The 18735-nt window shown below is 41.0% G+C and overlaps 1 long non-coding RNA gene across 1 annotated transcript in view; it reads right to left on the reverse strand.

Moving 5' to 3' along the window:
• Positions 1-3748: 3748 nt before the first annotated feature.
• Positions 3749-18735, reverse strand: part of LOC143434364 (uncharacterized) — a 39027-nt gene continuing 24040 nt past the window's right edge. Inside the window, exons 2-4 of the long non-coding RNA XR_013103825.1 lie at positions 17768-17909; positions 11114-13206; positions 3749-5353 (exon numbers count right to left, since the gene is read on the reverse strand). This is a non-coding gene — a long non-coding RNA (uncharacterized LOC143434364). The remainder of the gene's footprint in view (positions 5354-11113; positions 13207-17767; positions 17910-18735) is intronic.

Consider the following 18735-nt stretch of genomic DNA (forward strand, 5'->3'; position numbering starts at 1 on the left):
AAGGATCACTGCTGTCCCATAAACTTAACTTAGAAGCTCAGCTTCAAACTCTCCCAAACCCAAACTACTGCTGTCCAAGAGTGATCGTCTCACTGAAGTGTTCTATGCATTATCTAAGGCACAGGACTACAGCTAGGGATTTACTCCCTGGGAACAGTTGATTAAAGAGAGCTGGAGCCCTGAAAAGTAGCAAGCTCTTTCACAGAAAGGTACACTCTGATGCTGCTACCATGGCTGGTCTCTCTATGCAGAGGCAGCCAAAGGCTAGGAAGAGTTTGAGTTTTTAACCTCCTTGCATTCTAGCAGGTTAGCCCAGCACAGTTTCTAGATAAAGACGGGACTTGAGTTTATTGCACATTGTGATTGTGGTAACCAGAAGAACAGTACTTACACTCACAGTCCTACTCCTCATCCCCACAAAGTAACAGAATGAGGGCCAGGTGATGTCTGTACACACACACACACACACACACACACACACACATACACACACACACACACACACACACACACACACACACACACACACAGTTGAATAATAAGAGAAGACTCCTGAGTGTAGAAAACTTAAATTTTTTGTAATAAACAATATTTTAGAATGTATAATACTATTTTTTTTAAAATACTGACTTTTTAATAAAAAGGTTGCTCCAAAGAATGAGTTAATATTCCTAGTATATTGTAATAGTAAATAAATATCCCTTTGAATTGTAGGAAGAGAATGTGCCTTCCGAAACACTTCACTGTAAGAACTCTCTGCAAAGACCACTAAGAGTAAGATGATTAGTGCCCTCACTGTCTAGGACAAACAGGAATGCAAGTGGCCTGGGGATTTCCCTCTCAATAGTAACTATAGACACTGGAGGGGCCCATTCTCCTGGGCTCCAGTCGGCACTCTGGGCATATTAATCACCTTCTTAGTCTATCTCCTAGATTATCCAGCAGGAATAATAATGGGAAATTTTCCATAGGTTAGTGTGCAAGTGAGATGTGTGCACAGTGTATTTTGGGCATTCGTGCCACACCCTTCACAAAGAAACATTTAAATGGCATTTATATCTGTCCCAATCACATATGACACGGTGTCCAGCCTTGGATGTGGCAGCTTCCCATTAGAATATGCTCTCAAATTACAAGGCTCAAAAAATAAAATATAACTTTAGAAAAATGAAAGACAGTGACAAGTAAACTATGTAAATTTTACTACCCATTATGAAAAAAACAAATTTTTTTTTATTTTTATGTGCGAGCACCACGAAGAATATATTTCTTAACCAAAAAGCTAGAGTTTATGAAAGGTCTTTCTGTGGAAACTCCAAACCTCATTATTTCAGATTACCCACCCTCACTTCCGTACCTGTCGGGCTCAGTGTAGCTTTCTCTTTGGATTGTTGTGTATTTGAACCTCAGTGACATCATCAGTTGGACTTCTCTCTTGGCAATAAATGGATATGATTTGTAACATGTGGGCTGGGCAGAGACACAGTTTAGTAAATTTGTAAGTGAACAACCCAATAACTTGTTTTAAAATTAGACACAATGTGGCTTACTGGTGAATACATGGAATAGATTCAAATGGTGAATACATGAATAGACTCAAAATCAGCATTTACTATTGTGTTATCCTCAGTAAAGATTAAATGTAGTAAGGTGTGCAGCGAGTTTTTCAGGCATTAAGTGGAAGTGTATGATAGATATTTGATAAATGTTGCTTTCCTTCCATTTCTCCAATTAAGCAAGGAATGAAAACTACTGGAAATAAATTTTCTAAGGGCCTAAAGCAGTTTGTCCATATCCTCTTCACGTTATTGATCAATGTTTCAGATGAAGGTGTCAATGATATAATTACATTCACAAATGGTACAAAACTGGAAGGAGCGGGAAACCTATGTAATGGTTGGACTAGTATTCAAAAAGGTTTGAATAGCCTGGGAACCACCTAGCTTGAGTTCAAAAGCTCATGATAGTTTAATATAGATTAAATACAAAGTTCTCTAGTCTGTCCCATGTTTTATAAATACCAATTTAAAGAAACTCAGACTAGTATTTTTAAAAATGAATATGACTCTGTGGTTTGTAAAAAAAAAATAAATTGTGGAACTTTTAAAAACCCCAGACTATGGAGTGTTCATGCAAAAAACACATCTCTAATCTCATATGTTCTGTAACCTAAGAGTGGCCCCAGAAGACAGATTCAGATGGACTTCATATAGACTATTTTCACATGACAATAGTTTCATGAAGTTTCTATAGAAACAGAACAAAGAAAATGAAAATCTTCAACAAATCCCTTTAAAATATGGAAATATACGCTAGTCAGAAGTCTGCCTTTATATTCTTAAAGGATTTACCTAATAATCACAAAACGTTAGGTCATACACGGAAGTAGAAAAAATGAGTATTTAGGGATCTAGAGATAGCACAAGACAGTTTGGGTACCAGCCTGATGCATCTCCCACTGAAGATTTCATCACTCAGTCAGCCTTGGTGAATGCTAATCACACATGTGGCTCCTTTCTGAGAAATCCAGCTCCCGGGGGCTGAGTCTGATCTGTCTTCCAGGTTCCAACGTTTCTTAACACTAGAATGATGTGGACAGAAATGATGTGACCATTGATGCCCATTCAAATACATTTTACATTTCCTAAAAGGCTTTTGTCATGTAGTCCCCTTGCACTCAGCTACGGAAACTCCAAGTAGAACACCTTTCAAAGGATCCTCACAGGTACCAGCCAGAGTCACCGGAAGAGATTTAACTCATTTTCCGTTTTCATCCAAGCCTCTCGAAGGCTGTATGGGTCCCAGACTGCCACCTCTCCCCTGATGCTGCTAAAAAAATTATTCTTATACTTTCAAGTTATTAAACAATTTTATTGAAGAAATTAAATTACATTTAAATTATTGATATTTTCAGAGACTGAGTACTAACGAGATCCAATAGGAGAAAGAGAAAAGGACATTCTTAAAGAGCAATTATCTTGACAGATTCGGTCTTGAAGCCTATATGCAATTCACAAGGAGATTCCAGCTGAGTCTCTTTTGGTTTTTGTTAGCAGGAGTTTTACTGAATAGTCCCCAAACATATACTGGTTGTTTCTGCAGTTCCCTTAGGACTCTTTATAGAAAAGTCTCCAATTTTTCTTTCTCTGAAACGTCAACAGGGTCACGTGATAACTTCAAACCACTGCAGTTCCAGTGGTACAAACACAAAGGGCAATGGGCCCGCATCTCCCCTCGGAGTTCAGTGAATGCTGACTTCAGCTCCCAGATCCCAGAGGCTAGAGGAGCTGCCTCACATTCCCGCTGCCATCATTTCAGCCCCGTGGTTAAGTTCTTCCAGACTTCCGGCTCCCTGCTCCCTGCCAGCTCCCGCACTGGCTTCTGCCATTCAGAGACTATGGCCCCAATAGCTCCTTAAACTGAAGAAAGTTTTATCTTTATCTGGAGACTGGGAAAGCTCACGCCAATGTTCAAATGCTTCCACATCTGTACACTCTGAGGTCCATACCTTCCAGCACCTTCTGGCAGAGGAGGGAGGTTTTGATCTCCCGGTTCCCTTATCTCGGAGTTTCACTACCAAGTCCCCATTTAGTTCCCTTGTTGACATATGGAACTGCGACAGAGAGTGCATTCTGGGAAACCTTCTAGGGAGACAACAAAATTAGTAATCAAGAAATACCATTACCAAGGATGACTGAAAACAGCAACAGCACCACGACCCCCCCACACACACACACACAAGAGAGAGAGAGGGAAAGGGAGAGGGAGACAGAGAGAAGGGGGGCAGAGGAGAGAGCCAAGGCTGACTAGAGCTATACATGCCCAGAAGCACGCCAAGAACTGAAGGTGACCTATGGCTCATTATAGTACTAAAACATTCCCCCATCCCTGTGTGGAGACCTAAGATGCTATTAAGATAAGCAATGCATACAAAGTACATTAAACTTATTTGTAATTGTCTTACAAAAAAAAAACATAAGCAATGCATGAAGTTGTATGTAGAACTATACGTAATGTAGAACATGCACTAGGAAGCTCATGCTATGCAAATGACCCACAAAGTCCATGCTACACTAATAACAACACCAATAAAAATAAAATAAACCACACAGAGAGAATGAGACATGAAAGCCCCAATCCTCTGTACAGTGTTGTCATACAAGTACTTTCCCTCTACGTTGCCCTCTCCTTGGAACTGTATTATCTCTTAATAAACCATAACTGCTTCTGCTAAAGTGGTGTGTCCTGTTCAGTTCCTAATTCAGAGACAGAAGGACCAGAAACTACACCCCTGAACCCCAACATTCACCAATATCACTGTCTGGATTCTGTCCCTCAGAGGGTGCACATCTGTGTCCTTGGTTTCGCCTGAACTACTTTTGTCCTCACTTAAGAGTTCAGGCCTTACTTGTATCCCAGAGTTCCACACTTCAACCCAGAACAGCAATGAAAGATTCAAGAAGGCATCTGCCTCTTCCTGTCTCCTACCACAGCCCATTACAACGGTTCTTTGCTTTATCTTAATATAACGAAGACTTTCTACCTAATACATTCATTAGATAATCCTTGTTATCATTCCAGACCAAGACTTTTCGAACTTTTTCTACTTACAAGCTCCCCTTTCGTAATTTGTAAGAGTATTATATGTAGGTATACGGGGTGTGTGTGTGTGTGTGTGTGTGTGTGTGTGTGTGTGTGTGTGTGTGTGTTACTGTGTGGGGGCATGTTCATGTTAGAAGCATGGGTGTGTGCATGCCACAACAAGTGTGTGGAAGTTAGAGAACAGTCTTACTTCCCTCTTTCTTCGAGACAGGCTCTTCCTCACCACTGACTTCCTGCCAGATTTCCTGGCCTGTAAACTTCTGAAACTCCCCAGTCTCTGTCCATAGGTGCGCTGGGATTATGGATGTGCACTCCAGCATCTGGCTCTCCCTGTACTCTAGGGATCCAAACTTTCTTGTCCAAGCTTGTGCAGCAAGTTTTTACCCACTAATCTTATCCCCAGCTCACATTCCCTTTTTGCCTAGGAAATTTTTGTATGACCCCAAATACATAGGTATATAAAATATGTATATGAATCGAATATTTGTAGGTAATAAATCATAAGGGAATTTATATTAAAACAATTATTTAGTACTTACATGGTTGTGGTTGTTTAAATAGGAATACCCCACCACCATCATAGCCTCATGTGTTTGAATGCTTGGCTCGTAGGGAATGGCATTATTTGGAGATGTGGTCTTGTTGGAAGAAGCATAGCTCAGCTCACTTCCTGCTGCTGGATGATATGGATGTAGAATTCCCAGCTCATTCTCCTGCATCCCGTCTGTTTGCATGTTGCCATACTTCTCACCTTGATAATAGAATAAACCTCCGAGCTGCAAACCAATCCCAATTAAATGTTTTCCCTTATAAGAGTTGTTGTGGTCATGGTGTCTCTTCACAGCAATAAAAACCCTAAGACAATGGTCTTATCATTTATTAAAGATTAAAGCGAATTTACATATGAATGAGATGGATGTGTTTATTTCCTGACAAAAAGCCATCTAAAAATATGCTAATTTAATACCTGCATGTTGAGGAATGACTATAGAAAAACAGAAGTCTTTGTTTTCCATAACTGTGTTATTATATTTAACAGAAAACTTTGTATAAGCAGTGAAACACTGCAATTCATAATGGATTACAGTCTGGAATCTTAGCTTGTTGTGGATTTAGTCTAATATCTGTATTATGTTAATTGGGTCCTCAAAATTGCATGAGAATCCACATGTAAGATGCTGATGGTCCCTACCCTCAGTTGGTTTTGATTGGTAAATAGAGTTGTCAATAGCCAATGACTGGGCAAGGAGACAGAGACAGGACTTTAGGATTCCCAGGCAAGGGACAGAGGGATGAGGAAGAAGATTAGTTGCCATGCAGGGAAAGGAGTAAAGACCAGGCCTGAGAGGTGCAGAAGAGAGAACATAGCAATCATGTACAAGCCAGGGAAGAGTGGCCCCAGGGAAAGCCCCCAACTTGGTCTGGGGCAGCAAAGATGGAATATAGATTTTAGTAAGTAATAACTCAGAAATATCGGAAAGGAGGTGTTAGCCACATGGAAGTTTGGGAGTGGCCCAGCCATTGAGCTGTTTAAGGCATATAAGTCTGTGTGCTTGCGTGTGTGTGTGTGTGTGTGTGTGTGTGTGTGTGTGTGTGTGTGTGTGCAAGATTTGGGAACCCAGAACATTGGGGTAGGTAGTGAGGAACATGCCACTACCACTGATGAGTTTATTAAAGAGGGGATTAATTGGCAAATACTACATTAGCTATTTCAGGCAGCATTTGTTGGCTGTATGAATCATAAGAACATGGTCCATGGAAGATACCATCCTGTGTGTTCGGAGCCCAAATTACAGAGAAGTCTCATGATACAATCGAGGTGAGTATTAACAGAACACTCAGACTCATCCCATGTTTCATTTTGGATTAATTTTTGGTCATTATGTGTTCAGAAATCTTCTGGTTTCACCAGATGTTTCATGAGCCATACATTCAGGTATGTGACCCCCAGATCCACAATTTAAGAAGTCTTTTAGTTCTAACCTTGGCTGTAAAATCTTCTAGTCAAGACAACTCAGAATGTGTAACAGATGAATGGGGCTAGGGGGCAGATGGAAAAAGATGTTGTAAAATTCAGGTTTTTAACAGGTGTACAGGGTGATGTTCATTAAAACATATTAATCTGTCGCACATTCTGCTGATACCACCTGCTGAGAACCTTTCTTTCCCACTGTCATCTCTGCTATTGTGTTAGCCTTTCCAATGCAACTAAGTCATCCCATCCCCCTAAATTCAGGACAACTTGCATCCATCTCTAGTCTACACAACCCACTGTATTGCAAGCACTTAGATCCTGCTTCCACTATTGAGCTATAATAAAGAGGCTGTGTTAGGCTTATCATTTATTTATAATACCTAGTAGAGTGGACATTCCATAAAGGCTCTTAACTTATGTTTAATGTGTGAGTAAAAGTCTCATAATCTGTGAACACAACATTTTGTCTTATTTACATGTTACTAACTTTTCTCTTCACTGTTACATATACCTGACATAAGCCAGTGTCTTAAAGGCAGAATATTTCCTTTACCTCATGACTTCAGGGACTCTAGTCCAAGGTCACTTGACTCATGTGCTTGAATAGAAAACATGGTGGTGGAAATGTATGACAAAGGAAGTTTTCACTTTATGGCATACAGAAAATAGAACAGGAAGAGGTTAGAAACAAGATACCTGAAGGGTCCGACTCTGGTGACCTACTTCTTCCCATTGGGTCTCCTGAAGTTTCCCAAACCTCTCCAAAAAGTACCACCAACTGGGGATTTAGACTTATCTAAGAGCCTATCAAAGCATGGCAACTTCTCTCTGAAGTACCCCAACAGAGCCCAGATCTGACACCTCTGTCCCTATCTGTCATTATGACTATTAAGTGACTTTATCCACATAGATGGGTTTTCCACTGTCAATTATTGGCTCTATCACTCTAGTCCCCAAGCAGGTGATCTCACTCAGATATCTTCATAAATGTGTATCTCAGTCTTTGTAGTAGGAAGAATACAAAGGAAGAAACTAATCTCACCACATCCACAGTCAAGAGCAAAGAGAGAACAGGTAAAGATCTGTTTCCCATTCACTGACTTTAATGTAGGAGAAGGGAGATAACTTGAACTTTGTATTGTAATAACTACAATAACTGTAATAGGGACAGATGTAACTATAACAGGAAATAGCTACATCCTGCCTAGAACATTTACACCTCGTACTTCAAAGTTTTCTAGATCATAAGAGGAAGAAGAAGATTTTATGGGAGCTTCTAGTTTCATTTGCATTGCTGTAGTAAAATGTCCAGACAAAAAACAACTTGGAGGAAAAAGGGTTTATTTTGTCTACAATTCCAGGTTATAGTTCACCACTGTAGGGGAGCCACAGCGGCAGAAGTTTGAGACAGCTAGTCATATCACAACCACAGCCAAAGAGTGGAGAGAGGGTGAATACATTGCATCTCTGCTTGCCTGTGCTCAGTTAAGTAAATTCCTCTACACGTATGCAGTTCAAAACCCTTGCCTAGAGAATGGTACCACTCATAGTGGACTGGGTCTTCCCAAACCAGTCAATACTCAAGGAGATCCCAGACAGACATGCTCACAGACCAAATTAGTTTAGATAGTCCCTCATTAATATTCTCTTCCTGGGTGGTTCCATGATGTCTCAGGCTGACAGTTAACTATCCAGCAGATGTCCATAGCAAGGTTCTATGGTGAAGCAGAGTTCAAGACAAAAATAACATCAGGCTTTTTTCTCCCTCTTTGAGTCTGCCTAAAAACACAATCTCGTAAGGCCAAATGTATTGTATGCTTTATTCTTTACCTACATATACTCATTTTGCAGCTTTTTATTATATTAATTATTTACATATTTATATTTAATTATTTTAGTTATACAAATTTATGAAGTGCTTTGTAATAATTGCATACATGCATAAACTATATCTTATGATCAAATGGGGCAGCTAACATTAATCTCTCCTTAAATGTTTAGCATGTAGTAATTGCATGAATTTACAGGCTGTTGTGACATCCCAATGCGTGTTTATAACACACACTGATCAGTGCAGGGTAATTAACTTTCCTGACTCCTTATTATTAGTTTGTGTTGAGCACCCATAAGCTCCTCTGTTCTAGTTATCCATACAATGTAAGAAGACTAGATTATTGTAAACTGTAATTTCCCTGCTATTACTTCCAATTGTTTTAAAGTTGGGGAATGGGGAGGCATGTGTATGCCCCAGAACATGTGTAGAGTTCAGAGAACAACATGCCTCTCTCTGAGGTTATCAGGCTCGGAGTGTCTTTACCCATTGAGCCATCTTGCCAGCCTTAAAATGTTACTTCTACTTAACTGTGTTTGGGTATCAAGTCTCCAACCTCCCACTGTTCTAGGCTCTCCCCACCCCTCCAGACTCCAACAATAACTACTAGAAATCATAATCAACCTTCCACATGAAGTGTCTCTTTGCATCTCATTTCACTTAATATATTGTCCCCTACTTGGAGATATGTCGCTGCAGATGGTAGGAGTTCATTCTTTGTAATGGCTCATCTTAGTTTCACAACCTCCATGCTGCTCTCCACAGTGGCTACAACTTCCGTTCCTGACAACATACATGAGAGTTCCCTTCATTTATTCATTTTGTTGTTTTTAACTTTATTTGTCTGTATTTTTATCTTATTTATTATCAGTCATTTGTGGTCTTTTAATAATAACTATTCTGACAGGGGTGTGATGATACTTCCTTGAGGCTTTGACCCATATTTCCTTGATGGCTAATGAAGCTCATCACTTTTCATAAACCAGCTGGCAACTTGAATTACTGCCTTTGAAAGATATCTGTTCATATTCTCTCTCTATTCTTAACTGAAATATTTGTAGGGGTTTTGTTCTGGACATTTTAAATTCTTTGTATGCATATTGAATATTAATCATCTGTCAGATGAATCACTTTGGTTTTTCTTCCACTCTAGGTTATCTCTTTACTGTGTTCACTGTTTCTTCTCCTGTATAGAAACTTCTTAGTTTGATAGCTAGCGCATTTGTGTAGTTTTCCTTTTATTTATTTCCCTTCCTTGGAAGACTCTTGCTAAAAAATCAAAATCATTGCCTGTGCTGATGTCACAAAGTATTCCTCTCATGTTTTCTTCTAACAGTTCCATCTTTTCAGTCGCTACATTTAGGCCTTTGGTTCCTTTTGAGTTTATTATTTATAGTGTGAGAGACAGATAACCTGGGTCTATCTTCCCAATGGGTTCCCTGCACCATTGCTTAAGGAACTGTCCTTTCCCAATGTCACTTTCTGGTGACTTAGTCAAGCATCACTGGACTGTGAATAAACCGGGTTGTCTCTTAGTGTTCTTTTTTTATATTCACTGAGAAACACTTTGAAATATTGTGTTTCATGTGTATGGAACTTTTGCCTTGGTGTATGCTTTTACACCATGTGGGTACACTTCCTGTGGGGCCAGAAGAGGGCACTGGATGCCCTGGATGTGGAGATACATATGCTTGTGAGGTACCACATTGTTGTCCAGCATTGAGTCTTGCTTCTCTGCAAGTGCAGTCAGTGCTCTTAACCACTGAGCCATCTCTTAGTCCCCAAAGGTGTTCTATTTTTAAACTACACCCCCTTTGATATATATCCTTACTCTGAACAAATATTGCTGAAAACAAATTAGGGTAAACTCTTGCAGTTGTGTTAACTGATACATTTTGCACCCAACAGGCAAGTTTTAGCATTTCTGTAAGCACATCCTAAAGCTCATCCTAAACCTGAGGCTGCGTGTTGTTGACAGAACGTTTCTGACCTCCTAAACTATGAGTGGGATCAAGTCTCCAGGTGAGGGTGGGAGGCCCTGCTTCTTTAATTCTCAATGAGGGACCCAAGACTCCAGGGTAGTCCAGCTGGCCATGAGGAAAGTTTGAGAACAGACTTCACAGCTAAGGAAGAGATGCTTATCTGGATCAAGTGGAACACAGACAGGAACAACAGCAAGCTAAAAGGAACAGGAGCTCGGAACACTAATGATACAAGTGTTGTGTCCAGTAGATTTTACAATAACAGAAAAATAACTCATTATGAGGAAACAATAAAAAATTGGGGAGACATGCATGGAACATTCTACAAGACAATTATCTTAAACTATTACAGGAAAAAAAGTATTGGAAATGAAGAAGCTGAAGAGACTGTTCTAGATACTCAGATGAGTGAAACAGCTAAATGCAATGTGTGATCTTCAAATGAATCCTAAACTCCTTGTTAAGGGTGGTACAGGATATCCAGGGGACATTGGCCATTGAGCTATATGTTAGATTACACAGAATCCTCACCAAACTTTGTAGTGACATCATAGTAATGATGAACATTATCCTTCTACTTGAGATGTGTGCCCAAGTAATTTTTAATTTTTTTTAATTTCCATACACTATATTTTGATCATAATATTTCTCCTCCTTCAACTCTTCCCAGGTGCTCCCTCCCTCCAACTATTTTTGATGGAAGGCTTCATATCTACTGCTTACCTTCAGATATTCTGCAAAATGTTCAGTCATGGAGGAGCAGAGAACAAATGTGGTCATGTGTTAACAAGAGTGAAATCCAAGGGAAGGTGCACAGGCACACAGGTGTGAAATCCAGGTGAAGGTGCACAGGCACACAGGTGTGAAATCCAGGTGAAGGTACACAGGCACACAGGTGTGAAATCCAGGTGAAGATGCACAGGTACACAGGTGTGAAGTCCAGGTGAAGATGCACAGGTGTGAAATCCAGGTGAAGGTGCACAGGTACACAGGTGTGAAATCCAGGTGAAGATGCACAGGTACACAGGTGTTGATTGATTTCTTCAAGTATTTTTAAAGTATAAGGTTCTTTGGTTTTGTTTTTGTTTTCAAGATTTAAACCTTTGTTGGAAGAATACAGTTCCCTTCATCATGGCTGACTGGGAGGTAACAAGAGACTGGCTTAGTCTCTGACATATATATTAAAAGTTCTACAGGCTAGAGAGATAGCTCAGCAGTTAAGAATGCATACTGCTCTTCTAGAGAACTCAAGTTCAGTTCCTATCACCCATGTCAGACAGCTCACCTGTCACCCCAGCCCTAGGAGGATCTGAGGCTCCTGGCTCATTGGGTACCTGCACCAAGGTACTCACACCCACACATATGCACAAAATAAAAAAATTAATAAAAATAAGTACTTTTTTAAAAACTATATTTTCCCTTAGTATATGACTTGAAAGCAAGAACAAATTCTAAAAGTGGACAGAATGTAAAAGGCAGAGTTTAAACAGAAACTAAACTGAATAGCTGGGGGCCATCCAAGCAAAAAAGAGGTTTGGAGAGTTAGAGTCAGGAGCTGAAGGAGCCAAAGACCCTGTTAAATGGGGACTGGACAATCCTTCTAGAACCTTAGATCCCAGGGAGAATTCTCCAGTATGTAAAAATTAAAAACAAACCAAAACAAAACCTGAAGCTCATCAACTTTACATAACTGCCAGCTGCCTGCCCAAAGGTGTGAGTGGGGAGGGGAGAAATCAGAAACCACCATGGTCCCATGAGTGTCTGTGAGCCAATTTCCCACTGGCCCAGAGTCAATACAATCCTGCCAGGAGAGCCTCCCCAGTCCAGAGCAGGGAGGCAAGCCAGCCTAGGGCAGGAGAGGAGGAAACTCTTGCCATTTCACTTGACTCTGCTGGAAAAACACAAAGAAAAACAAAACCACCAGCCTCCCAAGGGAATGCTCCTGGCACACCCCTTCTCCACTGTGGGAACTGATATTTCAAGGTAGCTGTGGTCTTTCCTCTCAAACCCAAACTCTGAAAAAAAAAATGTCTTAATTTGGGCTAAAGGGATGAGGCAGTCACTGAAGTGTTGGCTGCACAAATGTAAGGACCCAAGTTGTGTCCCCAGTATCTATGTCAAAAGCCAGACACCGCACTGCACTGGCCTCACCCCAGGGCTTCGAAGGCAGAGATGTCAGATTCCTGGGGCTTGCTGGACAGTCAATCTACTCAAACCAGAGAGCTCCAAACCGGCGAGAGACCATGTCTCAGGGAGTAAAGTGGAGGATAATCAAGGGTGACAGACATGTTAACCTCTACCTCTACAAAGACACACATGTGCACACATAACGTACACACAAAGAAAACAGTTTAAATCTAAGCATCAATTTATTCTGCTGGTCCTTAATTGTATCTGACTATCATATTATCACTAACAATAATTACAATTAAAGCATCATCATTATTAATTAGTTCTCTCTAGAGGTCACTTTGTTCTCTACTTGGAAACTGAGACACGTGGGAGCTTCCTGTCAACATGGCCCTCCAGCATGCTCAAACGTTCACAGAGAGGCACTCTCTCTTTCTACTCTGGTTCTACACTTTTCAAAGTGACTTCTTCCCAGAGAACTTTTTGTCTTTTATGTTCCAGTGATTTATTGAAGAATTACTCTTCCAGCTCAGTGGCCTTCCCTTCTCTTCACTGTTCCACATCCCACTAAGAAATGCTTGAGGTTCCTGAGGTCTGATATCTGGCAGGAATCAAGTTGCACACTCTCATTCGAAGGAGCGCTTCTTTGTAGTTTTGTGGTGCTGGATATTGGCTTGATTGAAATTCTATTTTAGGTAGAAGAGAACGGAGATTGATTTTAGAGAATGATCAATAACTATAGTGTCTGTATTTGGCTCTTTTCAGTCATCATTTATGCATCTCCTAGGTTGTTCCCCTCCTCACCCCACCTCATGGTATGTACCTTTTCAATTCAAACCATGTCATCTACAAAGCAATGCAATGATGCTCTCCTGCTAGATGGTTAAGACTGTAGGAAATGCTTTTAAAACTGGCCCATATTTCCTACCATGCCGTCCTCATTCTGTTTTTCAGAGGTATAGTCAATTCTTCTAACTTGTAGATTCTACTTTGGCAAACTTGCATATGCCCTAAACCAATAGCCAGTGCTCATAGCATGTAGTTAGAATTAACTGGGGATTTCTACTCCACCTTTGGTCATTTCGTTCCCAGATAAAAGACACATAACCTTTTATATTTATAATAAGCCTTTAAGCACTAAACCTGGGCAGATATCAACCTTCTAAGCTATTTTGCTTACTTCTCTGTCAATAACCCTGAGATATAACTTGTCATGTTCTGTCTGGGCCACTCTTACTCCAATTGGCCAGCCCTCACAGACAGTTCTCACAATCCATCTACCCCCTATGGCCTCTTCTCTCTTCTCTCTCATGTTCTCTGCCTCAAATCCCAAGCCCTGGGAATCAAAGCCTCCTATATTTCTCTTCTGCCCAGCTATAGGCTGTAGGCATCTTTGTTTAACCAATAGTTTTAAATCAAAGAGCAAGGTTACATAGCATCACTTGAAGTACATGAGGATTTCCTTGTCCCCAAGACCTTGGCTGGAGGCAGTATTTAGCAGTTAGCATAGTAACAATAGCACCTTTTTGGTTATTTGTGTATGTTCGGAGTACTTCAGAAACAAAGTCACTCAGTGGAGCCTAGGGAGATGATGGCTCAGTAAGCAACGTCCAAAACATGAGGGCCTGTGTTTAATTTCCAGAACCCACATATAAAAGTCAGGTATCATAGCATATACTTAAAATCCCAGCATGGGGTAAGCAAAGACAGGGGCATCCGTGGAGCTTACTAGTTGTCCAGCCTGGTCTTGTTGGCAAGTGCTAGGCCAATGAGAGACCCTGTAACAACAACAAGAAGTGTGGAGAACAGTAACAGTCCCTGTGGCCCTCTGGCCTCCACATGCGCACAAAACAGTTATTCAACACGCACATCCTCAACTGGAGCGGAGCAAGGCCACACTGACTTCCTGTTTTACTTCTACGATACAAGCAACCTTTCAACTGTGTATCTAGTGCCACTGTTTGGTGTTTGTCACTTCTGTGGGTTTTGTCGTGATGTCACTGCTTGAAATGGACCCCAAGCATGGTGCAACGTATTCTCTCTGGTGTTCCTGTGCACACACAGAAGCTATGCCGGCCCTGAGGAAGGAAGCAAACATGTTTGCTAAACCTCATGCAGGAATAAGAGGTGGCAATGTTGGCCACGGGTTTAGTGTTAATGAACTAACAACATTAAATAACAAAAGTCCCCAGCAAATATATCGATTGGTTGACATAGAAGGTCTTGTTCGCCTCCCTGCAGTTTGAGATTTGCTTATTCAAAGTTGGTGGTAAATCTCTAAAACAACCACTGTGACTAATGAGAATCTATTGTGTTTCTTCTTTATTTGAGCAGATAGTTCACAGGTGATCCGAGAAGATAACAAATTACTGTGAGCTTCACCATTTTAGAGATGGGACAGAAGAGATATTCTCAGGGAGAAATACAGAAAGCCATGGATAGAAACTACCTTTGAATTTTTCCAAGTTCTTGTTCAATACGAGGGACCTCTCTTGGAACATGCTAAGAGTTTAAGGACCAAAAACATCTGGTTGTAACCTTTGTAACAACTTTATTCAGGGTGCACTCTGTGATTTCTGAGGAATTATCATAAGTATCATCTCTATTATTTTAATTTCATACCTACTCTGTGAGAAAGTGCAAAGTGGGACTCATATTCCTACATGAGACATTGTCCTCAATGAGGAGACAACTTGATCAAGACTCATAGCAGTTCAGCAGCATGACTGGAAATTAAACCCAGGCCCTCCTATGCAGCTCATTCTGGTGTTTTCCAGGCCTGCTCTGGCTGGGGTCCTCTGAGTCCTCCCCCCCTCTATTAGCATTTTCTCATTGCACCAGACAATAATTTATTGAACTAGTAGTTTCACTTTTGTTGTTGCTACTGTTGCTGAAATAGGTCACTAGTAGCTCAGGCTGTCCTTGACCTTGGCACATAGCAGAGGTTAGCCTTGAATCCCTGATCCTTTTGGCTCTACTTCCTGAGCTGGCATAACAGGCATGTGCCATCATGCCTGAATAAACTAGCATATATTTAAGAAGCAGTCTTCATCAAAGAACAAGTGAATTTTCAGTTCATGTCACAACAACAATGAAGCATGTCTCTGTCAGTAGCCGCCTATGGAAAGCAAGATCTCGGGGATAACCCTAGAGCAGTGGTTCTCAACCTTCCTAATGGTGTGACTCTCATGTTGTGGTGACCCCCTAAACATAAAATCATTTTGTTCCTACTTCATAACTCACAATTATTCATTGTGATGTAGTTTTGTGATAGTCTCAGGTGACCCCTGTAAAGGTCATTTGACTCCCAAAGGGGTTGCAGCCAACACATTGAGAACTCCTGCCCTAGACAATAGGAGTGGGGTGGTAGAGGAAGTGTGGTATCTATCTGGACATACATAAAACAGTACATTAGGCTGCCTAGTCAAAGCATCATGTCATAGGTCACCTCACAGTTGGGACATGCTGGCTGTGCTACCTGGAGAGAGTAACAGTGGGTTTGCAGGCAAAAAAAAAAAAAAAAAAAAAAAAAAAAAAAAAAAAAAAAGGCTTTTTAGTTCTAAATACATCTGTACATATAATATGCTGTTGGTCATATCCCAATTTAGTGCTGAAGAAACATTCTAGAAAACAAGGGCAGGGGTGGATAATCATCATTGGAGAAGCAGAGAAGCTGCCACCACCCACCATCCCCAGCCTTCAGTCCCTGTTCAACAAGGGAATGTGGGACTGACTTTTACATCTTTCCGTCCCCACTACAATTGTCCTAATGTTGAGCCTACACGAGCCTGGGAGTCTAGAAACCTAAGTCCACACAAGACTTCATTTCACTGGCAACAACCACCTGGGGCCAGATTTGGGATCTGTTCCAAAATGGACAGAACCACAGAGTGAATTTGCATTTTTGTATGTATACATATATACACACATATAATCGAGTTGACAATCAAGATTAGCCACCACCCTCTAAGATGATATCAGGTTTATGTAGCTTTTGAGAAACAGATGTTTAGTTATGAACTGAGAGACTATGATAACAAATGTAAGCTGCTCTCTGTAGAAAAGAGAACCTCATGGAGATGTTGAGCTGAAGGAGGCAAAGCTTGCAGCCTCTACTCATGAGCTGCTCTGGTGGCTCTGGGCCCCATAATGAGGTGACTCTAAGAAGAGAAGGCTCCACTCCTAAAAAAGACTTCAGAATCTGAGCCAGCCTGTCCAGTGATCTGGCACTCAGCTTTGGCCTCTGTGTAACTTTTCTCCCATCTATAACAGAAGCCCCTAAGAGAACAACTTAAAGGAAAAAAGCTCCGTTTGGGCTCACAGTTCAAGAATTTGCATTTCATCCATAATTTCTATTAGCTCTGGTCCTGTGGGGAGGCAGAATATTACAAGAATGAAAGTGTGTTGTGGAAGTGACCCACCTTGCAGACAACGGGAAGCAGAGAGCAGGTGGCTGCTGGGGACTCGGTATTGTTCTCAGAGGCAGCCTCCAGTGTCCTACGTACTACACAGCAGGTTCTGACTCTCCAAGTTCCCATAACCTCCAACCTCCTCCAAACAGTCCAGCGAATAAGAATCAAGCCCTCAATACAAAACCTGCTGGGGACATCTCAGAATCAAACTGCAGAATCCTCTGCTGTTCAGATTCTGGTCGCTCTGGAAAAGCATCTTGCTGGTTGTTTCCATGATAGTGATAGGGAGAAGAGTGAAGGTCAATGAAACCTGTTGGAGGGGGGATCACTGCAAGTGAACCCTTGAATAAGCTGTAATGTAGACCATTCCGTCTAGTTTTCTTTAAAGTGGGAACTGGGTGAATAGAGAGGAAGCTGACACATAAAGCTAATCTCCCTCCATCCTGTCTGCTGGCAAGAAGATGCCCAACTCCAGAAAGTCATCTGTGTCTCCACACTGCTCAGGGCTGAAAACTTACCAGCTGTAGAGCAAGGACTAGGAGACAGGAGAAAGAAACATTCATTTCAAGCTTTCAGAGAAAACGTGTTCAAGGCGCTATGGAGGATTTGAGGAGATGGGAAAAGGTGGCCCAGGCAACAGACATATCTTCAAACTGGCACTGCCTTAAAGGGAATAAATGCTCTCCCCAGCCTTGCTCCTGGTCTCACCTCACAGACAAGACAGAGACAGCCATCCCCTCTGACAGCAAGTATTTGCAGAGGAACCTGCTGTAAGTATTACTATCCTGAGGAATCTACCTCCTTTACACAGAAAAAAATGAATAGATTTACTCACCTCATCAAACTATTGTGGATGTCCAGAGTCACTTGGGAATAGTTAACAGGAAAACGCTACTATGGTCCCAGTGCTTTCCTGTGACCCAGAGACTAGGGTTTACATTTTCCATACTGAATGAGGCTGGGCTTCAGGTCTGCTCCTTTTGAGGGGGACAAGAAGGGGAACGAAAGGGTGAGCAGCAGGTCACTTGTTTTTTTTTTTTTTTTTTTTTTTTTTGCCTTTCTGCCAGAATGTGGCATTTATCCTCAGCACTCTGCTAGATTCCTGAAATCCTCGTGTCTTTACAAAATATTTTTCTATTTAGTTGAATCAGGCGGCACAACCGCAATACGTCTTCTCTCTGTGGCTGCCTTTCACAGCCTGTGCCTTCACGAGACTTAGATGAGGTTTGGGTGATTCATGGCGCTTAAACTTCTCCAGAGCACTTTTTTCCATTGGAAAATTCTCTGAAACTGAATGCATCATCAACACAGTTGTCCATGCATTAAAGAGCTACAAGCAAAACAATGAGCACCATTTTTTAAAACCTACGCTTAAGCCAAGAAAAACAGTTATATCACAAGACGTTAAAAGACCTTATATTTCAGTTTCCAGGGATCTTTCATGAAGAACATGGCCTGTCTTTGTCTTAGGGCCCCTTATTCTAGGCTTTCTAAATTGCAAACGAAATAAATAGCTTATATTTTGTTTAGCTTGTTTTCAAGTTATTAGCATGATTTATGGAGGCGTAAGTAATGCAACCTGCTATATTTATGTACAACTGATCACCCTTCAACCATGTTAATTCTTTTCTTCATTGGTGGGGAAAACAGAGGGTTTTTTTTTTTTTTTTTTTGTAATTTAGCTGGCTTTTTCATTGTTATTTTTATGTATTAAATGAGAAGAGAGTTACCTAACATGCTTTCATGTGAGTTTTTTTTTTTTACAGTCTCTTGTGAACATATATGCTGTACTAATAAAACACA

The sequence above is a fragment of the Arvicanthis niloticus genome, chromosome 14, assembly GCF_011762505.2.
Source record: "Arvicanthis niloticus isolate mArvNil1 chromosome 14, mArvNil1.pat.X, whole genome shotgun sequence".
In the NCBI taxonomy this organism is placed as follows: Eukaryota; Metazoa; Chordata; class Mammalia; order Rodentia; family Muridae; genus Arvicanthis; species Arvicanthis niloticus.